The sequence below is a fragment of the Copadichromis virginalis genome, linkage group LG20 (assembly GCF_057382275.1).
Source record: "Copadichromis virginalis isolate Kocher_CV1m ecotype Utaka linkage group LG20, C_Virginalis_male_GT1.1, whole genome shotgun sequence".
Lineage (NCBI taxonomy): Eukaryota > Metazoa > Chordata > Actinopteri > Cichliformes > Cichlidae > Copadichromis > Copadichromis virginalis.
The window spans coordinates 4,440,706-4,456,963 of record NC_140637.1 but is presented as its reverse complement, the minus strand read 5'-3'; positions in this window follow the sequence as shown (position 1 = coordinate 4,456,963).

The window sequence follows — 16,258 nt, the reverse complement described above, 5'->3', positions numbered from 1 at the left end:
CTTAATGTATTTTCTTTAAAATACAGTGTGTGTTTTTAATATCATAATTAGAATAATCCATGATTATTATAATGCCATGAACCATTGAGCAAAGCATATTACTTGATACAGATACAGTGGCTATTATTCACAGAACAAAGTTTTTAGCCAGGCTGTAAACATATTTATTTCTGCTGTTAATTTATTGTAATGGACATGAACATTTTAAATACTCTTTAAATAAAACAAAATTAAATGTTCACACTTCAGATGTTTTGGTAATCGAATTGTTTTACTTGATTGGTCGATGGTAATTTTTTATGGGTGAGATTTTTTATGGGTAAGAGAATCTTGCTGATTCTCCTGGAGTGTCTCGTTTTGATCTGGTTTGTTAACACTGGCCTCTTTTTCTGAACTTGACTGCTGTACTGTCTCATACCGGGCTTGAGAATTGTCTTGTTTGGCAACGTTGGACTAATTTTCTTGTTTCTTTCTTGTGTCTTGCAGAGCCTGCAAAGACTCCTGAAGTAAGATATTTTCTTTTTCTGTTTTCTGGAGTTGGTTTTTGATGTTTGTGTTCTCCTGGTTTTGCTTCGATGTGAAGCTTTGGTTTTTTCCAACTCATATTTTCGGTTTTGGACCTTCAAATCCTTTTTCTTGGAAAGAGCCTCACTGGCGCAGAGTTTTGCTTTGAGCTCTGCAAACTCACAGTGGGCTCTTTGTTCTTATTTTTGTGTTTTCCAACTTCTTCTTCTAGATTTGAGTTTTGAGGAGCTGCTCGTGGTGTTGTTCGATCTCCTCCTGCTGTTTTTTACATTGGACCTCCAAATCAGCTTCTCTAGTTCCTTAGAAATATGGTATCATATTCCTCTTCTGTGGAACCAGGCTTCCAGTTTGGATTCGGGAGACTGACACTATCTCTACTTTTAAGATTAGGCTTAAAACTTTCCTTTTTGCTAAAGCATATAGTTAGGGCTGGACCAGGTGACCCTGAATCCTCCCTTAGTTATGCTGCAATAGACGTAGGCTGCCGGGGGATTCCCATGATGCATTGAGTTTTTCCTTTCCAGTCACCTTTCTCACTCACTATGTGTTAATAGACCTCTCTGCATTGAATCATATCTGTTATTAACCTCTGTCTCTCTTCCACAGCATGTCTTTATCCTGTCTTCCTTCTCTCACCCCAACTGGTCGCAGCAGATGGCCCCGCCCCTCTCTGAGCCTGGTTCTGCCGGAGGTTTCTTCCTGTTAAAAGGGAGTTTTTCCTTCCCACGTCGCCAAAGTGCTTGCTCATAGGGGGTCATATGATTGTTGGGTTTTTCTCTGTATCTATGAAGCGCCTTGAGGCGACTTTTATTGTGATTTAGCGCTATATAAATGAAATTGAATTGAATTGAATCTAGTGGTTTTCAAGTCTGAAGAGTGTGTGTGGAGCCTCTGTGGTTTGTGTCGAAACCTTCACACTAAGCTCTGCAGCTGTGACAGCTGTGTTGCTGTCTTCAACCGTAGTGTGACTGACTTCAGGGGTGAAGTTCTCCTCTGTATTGCAAAGATCGGTGACAGCACTTGGAACCATAAGAGGAAAGGGATAGGTGCTCAAGCCCCCTCCGCCCCCGCCTCTGCACATGCCTGGCACAGTGCATCCATGGATATGGATGGGCTAAATTATGATTTATAAATCCACTTCATGTAAGCCAACTTTGAATCTTGTATGTGAGACTTTTCGTTTTATTCAGACACAGCTGAGTCATGGTGAGTCGACATATGTCACGGCTGCGATGGTAGACGTGTGGGGTTGTGGTAAGGACCCAAACGCAGGCACTGACGCAGATGCAGTGAGTGAGCTTTACCTAGTGAGGTAAAGAGGATACAGGAGGAACAGAGAATGGCATACAGAGAAACTAGGAAAACCCTAAACTGAGAAAACTAACAAAACTGACCTGAAACCTACAGATGGACCAGCAACAAGCAGCAGAAAACACAGGGCTTATATACTCACAGGGGCAATCAGGGAATGGGATACAGGAGGGCAACAGCTGTGAGAAATCAGAGCTGACGAGACAGGGGAAACGTAAACTGAACAGACTGACATATAACAAGGACCTTCAAAGTAAAACAGGAAATACAACAGGTATGCACAGACACGAGCTTAACACAAGACATGGCAACAGGGAGGGAACACAAAGACGTGGGACCAGGGCAGGCACAGAGACACAGAACAAAAGGAGCTCGAAATACAAAACAGAAACAAAACCTGAGACTAAGAAATTCCCAACAAGAATGAACCTAAAACATAAGATAATAATCAAAACCAAAACCACTGAGTCCACAGACTCTGGACCATGACAACATATTTGGACTCCTACACAGACTCAAGTCAAGTAGTCAAGTCAAGTATTTATTTATTGTCATTGTCAAAGAACAATGAAATTGCGTTTGGGGCTTCCGTACAACCCGTAAAAAACAAACAAAAAACAAACAAACAAAAAAAACAAAAAAACAAAACAAATACCCCTTAAAACCCAAGTGTAAATATTTAACCCAGTGTGACTTCAGTGCAATGAGACAATCCTTAGCAACAACATGAGAACAAGACAGGTAATGTTCGTAGGACATTCAGACAAAGACCTGAGAAACATGACAAAATGCAACAATGCAACCCGTTCAATATTATTGTACTGTGAGATATGATGGTTGTCTATTTAAGAAAGGGGGGGGGGGAAGACAGAATAAAGATATAATGCACCAATGCAAACCAGTTCAGTGCTATTAAGAAGTTGGATATGGTTATTGTCCGTGAGAGGGGGGCAGAGAGGGGAGGGGGGCAGAATTCAGGAGCCTCACAGCCTGTGGATACAGGCTGTTGGCCAGTCTGGATGTTCTGGCCTGTATAGACCTGTACCTTCTCCCTGAGGGCAGCAGGTGGAAAAGGTGGCGCGCAGGGTGATGTTGGTCCCGCAGGATACTGTGCACCCTCCTCAGACAGCGAGTGGGGAAGATATTACTGATCTCTGGCAGAATTGTTCCAATAATTCTGCCAGCTTCTTTCACCACCCGCTGGAGTGCTTGCTGGTCGGCCTTGGTGCAGCTGGGGAACCACACTAGAAATCCATGCGTCAGGACGCTGCTGATGGCACAGTTATAGAAGTTCAACATCAGAGGTCTGGGAATGTGTGCGCTCCGTAGTCTCCTCAGGTAGTAGAGGCGCTGTTGGGCCTTCCGTGCAACTAAGGTGATATGGTTGCCCCAGGACAGGTCCTCGGTCACAGTTACCCCCAAGAATTTAAAACTGCTCACCCTCTCCACCGCCTCACTGCCAATGAAGAGAGGCAGATGGTTGTTATGACCCTTCCTCCGGAAATCTACAATGATCTCCTTGGTCTTTTTGGTGTTTAAGACCAAGTTATTGTCGTGGCACCATGACTCTAGTTGTTGCACCTCTGTCCTGTAGTTTGTCTCATCGTTGTTGGATATAAGTCCGAGCACTGTGGTGTCATCGGAAAACTTAACAATGAGATTGGACGCGCAGGAGGAAATACAGTCATGGGTGAAGAGAGTGTATAGCAGAGGGCTCAGAACACACCCCTGAGGGGCACCGGTGTTGACCACAAGGGTGGAAGAGGTGTTCTTACCCACTCTGACACTCTGTCTGCGGTTAGTGAGGAAGTCCACAATCCAGTTGCACAGAGAGGAGTTGAGTCCCAGTTGGTGGAGTTTGGGACGGAGTTTATATGGCCGGATGGTATTAAAAGCCGAGCTGTAGTCTACAAAGAGGAGCCGTGCATAGGTGTTCCTGTGTTCCAAGTGCTTCAATAATGTGTGCAGCACTATGGCGATCGCATCCTCAGTTGACCGGTTCTCCCTGTATGCAAACTGGTGCGAGTCCAGAGATGGTGGAAAAGCAGCTCTGATGTGTTTAAGACACCTGCAAAAGCCTCCTGCAAATAACAGAGGAGGTGCGATGTTATAACAGACATTCGTGGACTGTTTCGCAGCGTTACGCCAAGTCTTCGAGACGCCTTCAATCAGACTTAATATTGTTTATTTTGATTGTATCTGGGAGCAAAGACCATCACTGTACTGGTTCTTCTTGTCAAGCTAGACAAACCAAATTACTCCAAAGTTTGATGTTCCGCTTAAGAAGTGCCTTTTTGTGTTATTTCTCGTCAGTCAGCCATAATTTGTTTATTTTACATCTTTCATTTGGTAAAGATTGTATTTTTTACTGCCTTGTAATATAACATTAGCCTTATAATCCTGACAACAATATGCAAGTTGAAGGCACAAAAAAAGCTTAACGGTATGTTAGTTCCTTTTTACCTCTAGTACATCAGAACAGCTGACACGAGAGTCCCCAGAGTTTTGTGCCTTGACCAAGTGGTGGTTAAAAACAGAATATTACGTGCCTTGACAACACTTCCTGTCACACCGTGCGTGACAGTTAGGAGGTGACAGACGCATGAAGGAGACTCCAGGTGGACTACTGTTTCAAAGGCACACTTGCTGTTTGGTTAGCCTGCTCTAAATGTATTATTAACAGATGAAGGATGAAGTGCATTTAAAGCTTCTTTTTCTTATCCGTTTTAATACAGATTATTCCTCCTAACAGCTTTAGAGACTTGCATGACATTGGCACAAAGGGAGCAATACATCTTAACACTACTTAAATTTGGCTCAAGATTGTATAAAACACTATTCTTGTGTGTACTGAAATCAAAAGAAACATACTTTTTTTTTTTAAAGAAAAAGCTATTCTTGGGATTGTCTGTTGACTGAAAGACAACACTTCCTGTTTAATAAATATGATGATTTATGTAACAAGACCAAAGACTTTCATTACAATTCAGAAGCCTTTCCAGATTAAGCAACATCCAAACAAGTGCTTTCTACATGTTTGTGTTTTATTTCTTCATTCTTTAATGATAAGTGAGGCTATTTCCTAATGTACTGAAGTATGAAGTAGACTGCTTCTCCTCTCCATCTTTCCAAATGACAGACACGGCCATCGTACATTTCTACTATAAAAATCCATTTAATTCCTTATATCAAAAAGAAATCGAATTATAACAAAACAATCAGAACCACTAACGTGGGTTTTTGCCAGTTAAAGAAATTCTCCAAATGAAATATGATTGTTCCAACTTACATGGCGATTTAACAGAGCAGGATGTTAAAAGCAAATAAGCAAGAAAAAAAAAACAGAATTTAAAGAAAAAATGTGATGAATACTGTTAACATTTGAGGACTAAAGCCAGAGTTTCCTCTTGGTTAAGTGTGTCTGTGTGTGTGTGAGCACCATGCAGTGATATGGTAGGTATGGCTGACAAGCTGAGGTGATTAAAAGCAATACGGTGAGCAGTGAGACATAGAGCCACACTTCCCAGACTAAAAATCCGGATGGTTAGCAGCAAAGCAAAGGAATGGAGAAAGGAATGCTTATCAGGAAGCCGATCAGTCTCCTTCCTGAGAATGCACTTAACAATGAGCATTAACCTAAATTACATGTCCATGTAATTACATACAGTGAAGGAAAGAAAAAAAAAATCCAACCTCCCACAGAAGTACGTACCATCAGACGGTCTCCCTGGCCTTTCCTGAAAGTATGTTTACAATCAAAAGACGAGGAACAAAAGTTGAAAGCAACCGTTCTCGGCTAATTACTGGTCGCAGGTTCTTTTTTTTTTTAGAGGATGACCGGAAATTCACAGAAGCTTGTCTCTACTCCAGAAGAGTTTCAGAACAAAGCCCCAGCCCATGGCAACGGTCATATAACCCATGGCAACGGACAGTTAACCCATAACAACGCATGTAAACGCATGGCAACGGACAGTTAACCCATAACAACACATGTAAACGCATGGCAACGGACAGTTAACGCATGGCAACGGACAGTTAACACATGGCAACGGTCAGGTAACCCATGGCAACTGACCGGTTACCATGGCAACGGACCGGTTACCATGGCAACGGACCGGTAACCCATGGCAACGGACCGGTTACCATGGCAACGGACCGGTAACCCATGGCAACGGACAGTTAACCCATAACAACGCATGTAAACGCATGGCAACGGACAATTAACGCATGGCAACGGACAGTTAACCCATGGCAACGGTCATATAACCCATGGCAACGGACAGTTAACCCATAACAACGCATGTAAACGCATGGCAACGGACAGTTAACCCATAACAACACATGTAAACGCATGGCAACGGACAGTTAACGCATGGCAACGGACAGTTAACCCATGGCAACGGTCATATAACCCATGGCAACGGACAGTTAACCCATAACAACGCATGTAAACGCATGGCAACGGACAGTTAACCCATAACAACACATGTAAACGCATGGCAACGAACAGTTAACCCATGGCAACGGTCAGGTAACCCATGGCAACGGACCGGTTACCATGGCAACGGACCGGTAACCCATGGCAACGGACCGGTTACCATGGCAACGGACCGGTAACCCATAACAACACATGTAAACGCATGGCAACGAACAGTTAACGCATGGCAACGGACAGATAACCCATGGCAACGGACAGTTAACCCATAACAACGCATGTTAACGCATGGCAATGGACAGATAACCCATGGCAACGGACAGTTAACCCATAACAACGCATGTAAACGCATGGCAACGGACAGTTAACCCATAAGAACACATGTAAACGCATGGCAACGGACAGTTAACCCATGGCAACGGTCAGGTAACCCATGGCAACGGACCAGTTACCATGGCAACGGACCGGTAACCCATGGCAAAGGACCGGTTACCATGGCAACGGACAGTTAACCCATGGCAACGGACAGTTAACCCATAACAACGCATGTAAACGCATGGCAACGGACAGTTAACGCATGGCAACGGACAGTTAACCCATGGCAACGGTCATATAACCCATGGCAACGGACAGTTAACCCATAACAACGCATGTTAACGCATGGCAACGGACAGATAACCCATGGCAACGGACAGTTAACCCATGGCAACGGTCATATAACCCATGGCAACGGACAGTTAACCCATAACAACGCATGTAAACGCATGGCAACGGACAGTTAACCCATAACAACACATGTAAACGCATGGCAACGAACAGTTAACCCATGGCAACGGTCAGGTAACCCATGGCAACGGACCGGTTACCATGGCAACGGACCGGTTACCATGGCAACGGACCGGTAACCCATGGCAACGGACCGGTTACCATGGCAACGGACCGGTAACCCATGGCAACGGACAGTTAACCCATAACAACGCATGTTAACGCATGGCAACGGACAGTTAACCCATAACAACGCATGTAAACGCATGGCAACGGACAGATAACCCATGTCAACGGACAGTTAACCCATAACAACGCATGTAAACGCATGTCAACGGACAGTTAACCCATAACAACGCATGTAAACGCATGTCAACGGACAGTTAACCCATAACAACACATGTAAACGCATGGCAACGAACAGTTAACGCATGGCAACGGACAGATAACCCATGGCAACGGACAGTTAACCCATAACAACGCATGTTAACGCATGGCAACGGACAGATAACCCATGGCAACGGACAGTTAACCCATAACAACGCATGTAAACGCATGGCAACGGACAGTTAACCCATAACAACACATGTAAACGCATGGCAACGGACAGTTAACCCATGGCAACGGTCAGGTAACCCATGGCAACGGACCGGTTACCATGGCAACGGACCGGTTACCATGGCAACGGACCGGTAACCCATGGCAACGGACCGGTTACCATGGCAACGGACCGGTAACCCATGGCAACGGACAGTTAACCCATAACAACGCATGTAAACGCATGTCAACGGACAGTTAACCCATAACAACGCATGTAAACGCATGTCAACGGACAGTTAACCCATAACAACGCATGTAAACGCATGTCAACGGACAGTTAACCCATAACAACACATGTAAACGCATGGCAACGAACAGTTAACGCATGGCAACGGTCATATAACCCATGGCAACGGACAGTTAACCCATAACAACGCATGTAAACGCATGGCAACGGACAGTTAACCCATAACAACACATGTAAACGCATGGCAACGAACAGTTAACCCATGGCAACGGTCAGGTAACCCATGGCAACGGACCGGTTACCATGGCAACGGACCGGTTACCATGGCAACGGACCGGTAACCCATGGCAACGGACCGGTTACCATGGCAACGGACCGGTAACCCATGGCAACGGACCGGTTACCATGGCAACGGACCGGTAACCCATGGCAACGGACAGTTAACCCATAACAACGCATGTAAACGCATGTCAACGGACAGTTAACCCATAACAACGCATGTAAACGCATGTCAACGGACAGTTAACCCATAACAACACATGTAAACGCATGGCAACGAACAGTTAACGCATGGCAACGGTCATATAACCCATGGCAACGGACAGTTAACCCATAACAACGCATGTAAACGCATGGCAACGGACAGTTAACCCATAACAACACATGTAAACGCATGGCAACGAACAGTTAACCCATGGCAACGGACAGTTAACCCATAACAACGCATGTTAACGCATGGCAACGGACAGTTAACCCATAACAACGCATGTAAACGCATGGCAACGGACAGATAACCCATGTCAACGGACAGTTAACCCATAACAACGCATGTAAACGCATGTCAACGGACAGTTAACCCATAACAACGCATGTAAACGCATGTCAACGGACAGTTAACCCATAACAACACATGTAAACGCATGGCAACGAACAGTTAACGCATGGCAACGGACAGATAACCCATGGCAACGGACAGTTAACCCATAACAACGCATGTTAACGCATGGCAACGGACAGATAACCCATGGCAACGGACAGTTAACCCATAACAACGCATGTAAACGCATGGCAACGGACAGTTAACCCATAACAACACATGTAAACGCATGGCAACGGACAGTTAACCCATGGCAACGGTCAGGTAACCCATGGCAACGGACCGGTTACCATGGCAACGGACCGGTTACCATGGCAACGGACCGGTAACCCATGGCAACGGACCGGTTACCATGGCAACGGACCGGTAACCCATGGCAACGGACAGTTAACCCATAACAACGCATGTAAACGCATGTCAACGGACAGTTAACCCATAACAACGCATGTAAACGCATGGCAACGGACAGTTAACCCATGGCAACGGTCAGGTAACCCATGGCAACGGACCGGTTACCATGGCAACGGACCGGTTACCATGGCAACGGACCGGTAACCCATGGCAACGGACCGGTTACCATGGCAACGGACCGGTAACCCATGGCAACGGACAGTTAACCCATAACAACGCATGTAAACGCATGTCAACGGACAGTTAACCCATAACAACACATGTAAACGCATGGCAACGAACAGTTAACGCATGGCAACGGTCATATAACCCATGGCAACGGACAGTTAACCCATAACAACGCATGTAAACGCATGGCAACGGACAGTTAACCCATAACAACACATGTAAACGCATGGCAACGAACAGTTAACCCATGGCAACGGTCAGGTAACCCATGGCAACGGACCGGTTACCATGGCAACGGACCGGTTACCATGGCAACGGACCGGTAACCCATGGCAACGGACCGGTTACCATGGCAACGGACCGGTAACCCATGGCAACGGACAGTTAACCCATAACAACGCATGTAAACGCATGTCAACGGACAGTTAACCCATAACAACGCATGTAAACGCATGTCAACGGACAGTTAACCCATAACAACACATGTAAACGCATGGCAACGAACAGTTAACGCATGGCAACGGTCATATAACCCATGGCAACGGACAGTTAACCCATAACAACGCATGTAAACGCATGGCAACGGACAGTTAACCCATAACAACACATGTAAACGCATGGCAACGAACAGTTAACCCATGGCAACGGACAGTTAACCCATAACAACGCATGTTAACGCATGGCAACGGACAGTTAACCCATAACAACGCATGTAAACGCATGGCAACGGACAGATAACCCATGTCAACGGACAGTTAACCCATAACAACGCATGTAAACGCATGTCAACGGACAGTTAACCCATAACAACGCATGTAAACGCATGTCAACGGACAGTTAACCCATAACAACACATGTAAACGCATGGCAACGAACAGTTAACGCATGGCAACGGACAGATAACCCATGGCAACGGACAGTTAACCCATAACAACGCATGTTAACGCATGGCAACGGACAGATAACCCATGGCAACGGACAGTTAACCCATAACAACGCATGTAAACGCATGGCAACGGACAGTTAACCCATAACAACACATGTAAACGCATGGCAACGGACAGTTAACCCATGGCAACGGTCAGGTAACCCATGGCAACGGACCGGTTACCATGGCAACGGACCGGTTACCATGGCAACGGACCGGTAACCCATGGCAACGGACCGGTTACCATGGCAACGGACCGGTAACCCATGGCAACGGACAGTTAACCCATAACAACGCATGTAAACGCATGTCAACGGACAGTTAACCCATAACAACGCATGTAAACGCATGTCAACGGACAGTTAACCCATAACAACGCATGTAAACGCATGTCAACGGACAGTTAACCCATAACAACACATGTAAACGCATGGCAACGAACAGTTAACGCATGGCAACGGTCATATAACCCATGGCAACGGACAGTTAACCCATAACAACGCATGTAAACGCATGGCAACGGACAGTTAACCCATAACAACACATGTAAACGCATGGCAACGAACAGTTAACCCATGGCAACGGTCAGGTAACCCATGGCAACGGACCGGTTACCATGGCAACGGACCGGTTACCATGGCAACGGACCGGTAACCCATGGCAACGGACCGGTTACCATGGCAACGGACCGGTAACCCATGGCAACGGACCGGTTACCATGGCAACGGACCGGTAACCCATGGCAACGGACAGTTAACCCATAACAACGCATGTAAACGCATGTCAACGGACAGTTAACCCATAACAACGCATGTAAACGCATGTCAACGGACAGTTAACCCATAACAACACATGTAAACGCATGGCAACGAACAGTTAACGCATGGCAACGGTCATATAACCCATGGCAACGGACAGTTAACCCATAACAACGCATGTAAACGCATGGCAACGGACAGTTAACCCATAACAACACATGTAAACGCATGGCAACGAACAGTTAACCCATGGCAACGGACAGTTAACCCATAACAACGCATGTTAACGCATGGCAACGGACAGTTAACCCATAACAACGCATGTAAACGCATGGCAACGGACAGATAACCCATGTCAACGGACAGTTAACCCATAACAACGCATGTAAACGCATGTCAACGGACAGTTAACCCATAACAACGCATGTAAACGCATGTCAACGGACAGTTAACCCATAACAACACATGTAAACGCATGGCAACGAACAGTTAACGCATGGCAACGGACAGATAACCCATGGCAACGGACAGTTAACCCATAACAACGCATGTTAACGCATGGCAACGGACAGATAACCCATGGCAACGGACAGTTAACCCATAACAACGCATGTAAACGCATGGCAACGGACAGTTAACCCATAACAACACATGTAAACGCATGGCAACGGACAGTTAACCCATGGCAACGGTCAGGTAACCCATGGCAACGGACCGGTTACCATGGCAACGGACCGGTTACCATGGCAACGGACCGGTAACCCATAACAACGCATGTAAACGCATGTCAACGGACAGTTAACCCATAACAACGCATGTAAACGCATGTCAACGGACAGTTAACCCATAACAACACATGTAAACGCATGGCAACGAACAGTTAACGCATGGCAACGGTCATATAACCCATGGCAACGGACAGTTAACCCATAACAACGCATGTAAACGCATGGCAACGGACAGTTAACCCATAACAACACATGTAAACGCATGGCAACGAACAGTTAACCCATGGCAACGGTCAGGTAACCCATGGCAACGGACCGGTTACCATGGCAACGGACCGGTTACCATGGCAACGGACCGGTAACCCATGGCAACGGACCGGTTACCATGGCAACGGACCGGTAACCCATGGCAACGGACAGTTAACCCATAACAACGCATGTTAACGCATGGCAACGGACAGTTAACCCATAACAACGCATGTAAACGCATGGCAACGGACAGATAACCCATGTCAACGGACAGTTAACCCATAACAACGCATGTAAACGCATGTCAACGGACAGTTAACCCATAACAACGCATGTAAACGCATGTCAACGGACAGTTAACCCATAACAACACATGTAAACGCATGGCAACGAACAGTTAACGCATGGCAACGGACAGATAACCCATGGCAACAGACAGTTAACCCATAACAACGCATGTTAACGCATGGCAACGGACAGATAACCCATGGCAACGGACAGTTAACCCATAACAACGCATGTAAACGCATGGCAACGGACAGTTAACCCATAACAACACATGTAAACGCATGGCAACGGACAGTTAACCCATGGCAACGGTCAGGTAACCCATGGCAACGGACCGGTTACCATGGCAACGGACCGGTTACCATGGCAACGAACCGGTAACCCATGGCAACGGACCGGTTACCATGGCAACGGACCGGTAACCCATGGCAACGGACAGTTAACCCATAACAACGCATGTAAACGCATGTCAACGGACAGTTAACCCATAACAACGCATGTAAACGCATGTCAACGGACAGTTAACCCATAACAACACATGTAAACGCATGGCAACGAACAGTTAACGCATGGCAACGGACAGATAACCCATGGCAACGGACAGTTAACCCATAACAACGCATGTTAACGCATGGCAACGGACAGATAACCCATGGCAACGGACAGTTAACCCATAACAACGCATGTAAACGCATGGCAACGGACAGTTAACCCATGGCAACGGTCAGGTAACCCATGGCAACGGACCGGTTACCATGGCAACGGACCGGTTACCATGGCAACGGACCGGTAACCCATGGCAACGGACCGGTTACCATGGCAACGGACCGGTAACCCATGGCAACGGACAGTTAACCCATAACAACGCATGTAAACGCATGTCAACGGACAGTTAACCCATAACAACGCATGTAAACGCATGTCAACGGACAGTTAACCCATAACAACGCATGTAAACGCATGTCAACGGACAGTTAACCCATAACAACACATGTAAACGCATGGCAACGAACAGTTAACGCATGGCAACGGACAGATAACCCATGGCAACGGACAGTTAACCCATGGCAACGGTCATATAACCCATGGCAACGGACAGTTAACCCATAACAACGCATGTAAACGCATGTCAACGGACAGTTAACCCATAACAACGCATGTAAACGCATGTCAACGGACAGTTAACCCATAACAACGCATGCAAACGCATGTCCACGGACAGTTAACCCATAACAACACATGTAAACGCATGGCAACGAACAGTTAACGCATGGCAACGGACAGATAACCCATGGCAACGGACAGTTAACCCATAACAACGCATGTTAACGCATGGCAACGGACAGATAACCCATGGCAACGGACAGTTAACCCATAACAACGCATGTAAACGCATGGCAACGGACAGTTAACCCATGGCAACGGTCAGTTAACCCATGGCAACGGTCAGGTAACCCATGGCAACGGACCGGTTACCATGGCAACGGACCGGTTACCATGGCAACGGACCGGTAACCCATGGCAACGGACCGGTTACCATGGCAACGGACCGGTAACCCATGGCAACGGACAGTTAACCCATAACAACGCATGTAAACGCATGTCAACGGACAGTTAACCCATAACAACGCATGTAAACGCATGTCAACGGACAGTTAACCCATAACAACGCATGTAAACGCATGTCAACGGACAGTTAACCCATAACAACACATGTAAACTCATGGCAATGAACAGTTAACGCATGGCAACGGACAGATAACCCATGGCAACGGACAGTTAACCCATGGCAACGGTCATATAACCCATGGCAACGGACAGTTAACCCATGGCAACGGTCATATAACCCATGGCAACGGACAGTTAACCCATAACAACGCATGTTAACGCATGGCAACGGACAGATAACCCATGGCAACGGACAGTTAACCCATAACAACGCATGTAAACGCATGGCAACGGACAGTTAACCCATAACAACACATGTAAACGCATGGCAACGGACAGTTAACCCATGGCAACGGTCAGGTAACCCATGGCAACGGACCGATACCATGGCAACGGACCGGTAACCCATGGCAACGGACCGGTAACCCATGGCAACGGACCGGTTACCATGGCAACGGACCGGTAACCCATGGCAACGGACAGTTAACCCATAACAACGCATGTAAACGCATGGCAACGGACAGTTAACCCATAACAACACATGTAAACGCATGGCAACGGACAGGTAACCCATGGCAACGGACCGGTTACCATGGCAACGGACCAGTAACCCATGGCATCCTCACCCCTTCCTGTTACGTGTTGCATGTTGTCCATTGTTTATTTACCTCTCACCAGTCGGCAGCGTCCGCCATGTTTGTCTGTGCTAAATGTCATCTGCGGTGTGCTCAACAGCTATTTGGTCAACAGGCTCTAGAAGAAAACAGAATCAAACTTACGTGAACACAGTCTGTATCCACACTTTTGTTTCCTCTGTGACAGCCATCCTGTTTGGTAATCTGCAAACTCAAGAGCTTGTTGACCACTGTATCGTAACCAGAGTGGTTACTTTGTAACGTCCTCATTGTTTAGTGTTACTGATTTGCCAAAATCACCGTCTCAAAGCCTTGAATTTCTCCGTTTTGAAGCACAACTTCTAGCAGTTGAAATACAAGGCTATGGGAATGTAGCATTCCTGCCACATTTGCTAATTTTGTAGCTCTTATGGACAATTTCAGCTTTAACCCAAAGTTTTAACTGCACAAGTGTTTCCAGATTTTCTGGATTTGAAAATTATAACAATAAACACTCAGTTGTCAGTTTATTAGGGAGCTCAAACTAATGCAGACTAACAACAGTCCTGCAATAAAGGCAACTTTTCATAGTTTCATCTTCATTGTAAAAAAGGGGAAATATGGTTTGTGGTGCTGTTTTCATGTACTGCATTATACAGTAAGGTGTTCCTATTTGCTTTTCTTTTTTTAGCTTAACCTCATTTACAGAAATGAGGGAACAACTGATATAAATTAGGTGTACCTAATAAAGTGAGAACTGAGTGTACATCCTCTGCTCTTCTTGCTTAAAAACACTCTTAAGAAATTGAGATGTAAACAGAAGCAAATGTCCAGATTGACCTCTTGGTCGTCTAACATGTGTGTCCCCCTGTCTCTCACCCCCCCTCTCCATGCCTACTCACAGATCTCCGAAACCAGCCTTTCCTGCGAGCGGACGCGTTGATCCGGAGCGGTTGGAAGAGACCCTAAACCACTTATTCGTCACTTATAGTCCCCTCCCTATTGTAACCCTTCCCTTTGTCCCAGTGGCGCATCTCAACCCTGAGGCTGCAGATCACAAAGACTGAAAAGCGAGGACAGGACAAAGCCCTTGTTTTAGCCCGGTAATTTATTTATTTATGGATGCCCTTTTACAACCACTTTAAATGAGCAGGCATGATTACAGAAGCACAACGTGCTACTACTCCTTCGTCACCGCGAGCAGAAGGCTTTCCCTGCTCTGTCGGCACTGACCTTTGGGAGGATGACCAGAGCACAGGTGAGGCCATCTGAGGACTGGAGGAGGAATTGTGCTTTCACTAACAAGTGCCTGCTAGCATGTGGATCTTAATGTGGACATTCCTAAAACCCATTAATATCCGAAGGTTACGCAGTCATAGCAGGATTTAAACTGGGAGGCAGCCAAGATAAATTGCCGACTCTTCTGCTGCTGCTGGGACGCCTGCCTTTAATGACCAGTCTCTCCAGGCATTTGGCGGGAATGGGGGTGAGTGCCACAGGTCTGAAATCGTTCAGACATGTGACATTTGACTGTTTTGGGATGGGAACGATGGTTGCTGCTTTGAAACAGGATGGTACCAGTGAACAGGACAGCGAGGTGTTATAGATAGAGGTGAAGACGTCCGCCAGGTCCGCAGCACAGTCTTTTAGCACCCGGCCCAGCACTCCATCCGGCCCGGCCGCCTTCCTGGTGTTAATGCTCCGGAACACACGCCTCAGCTCATGAGTGCTCAGGACCGGAGCAGG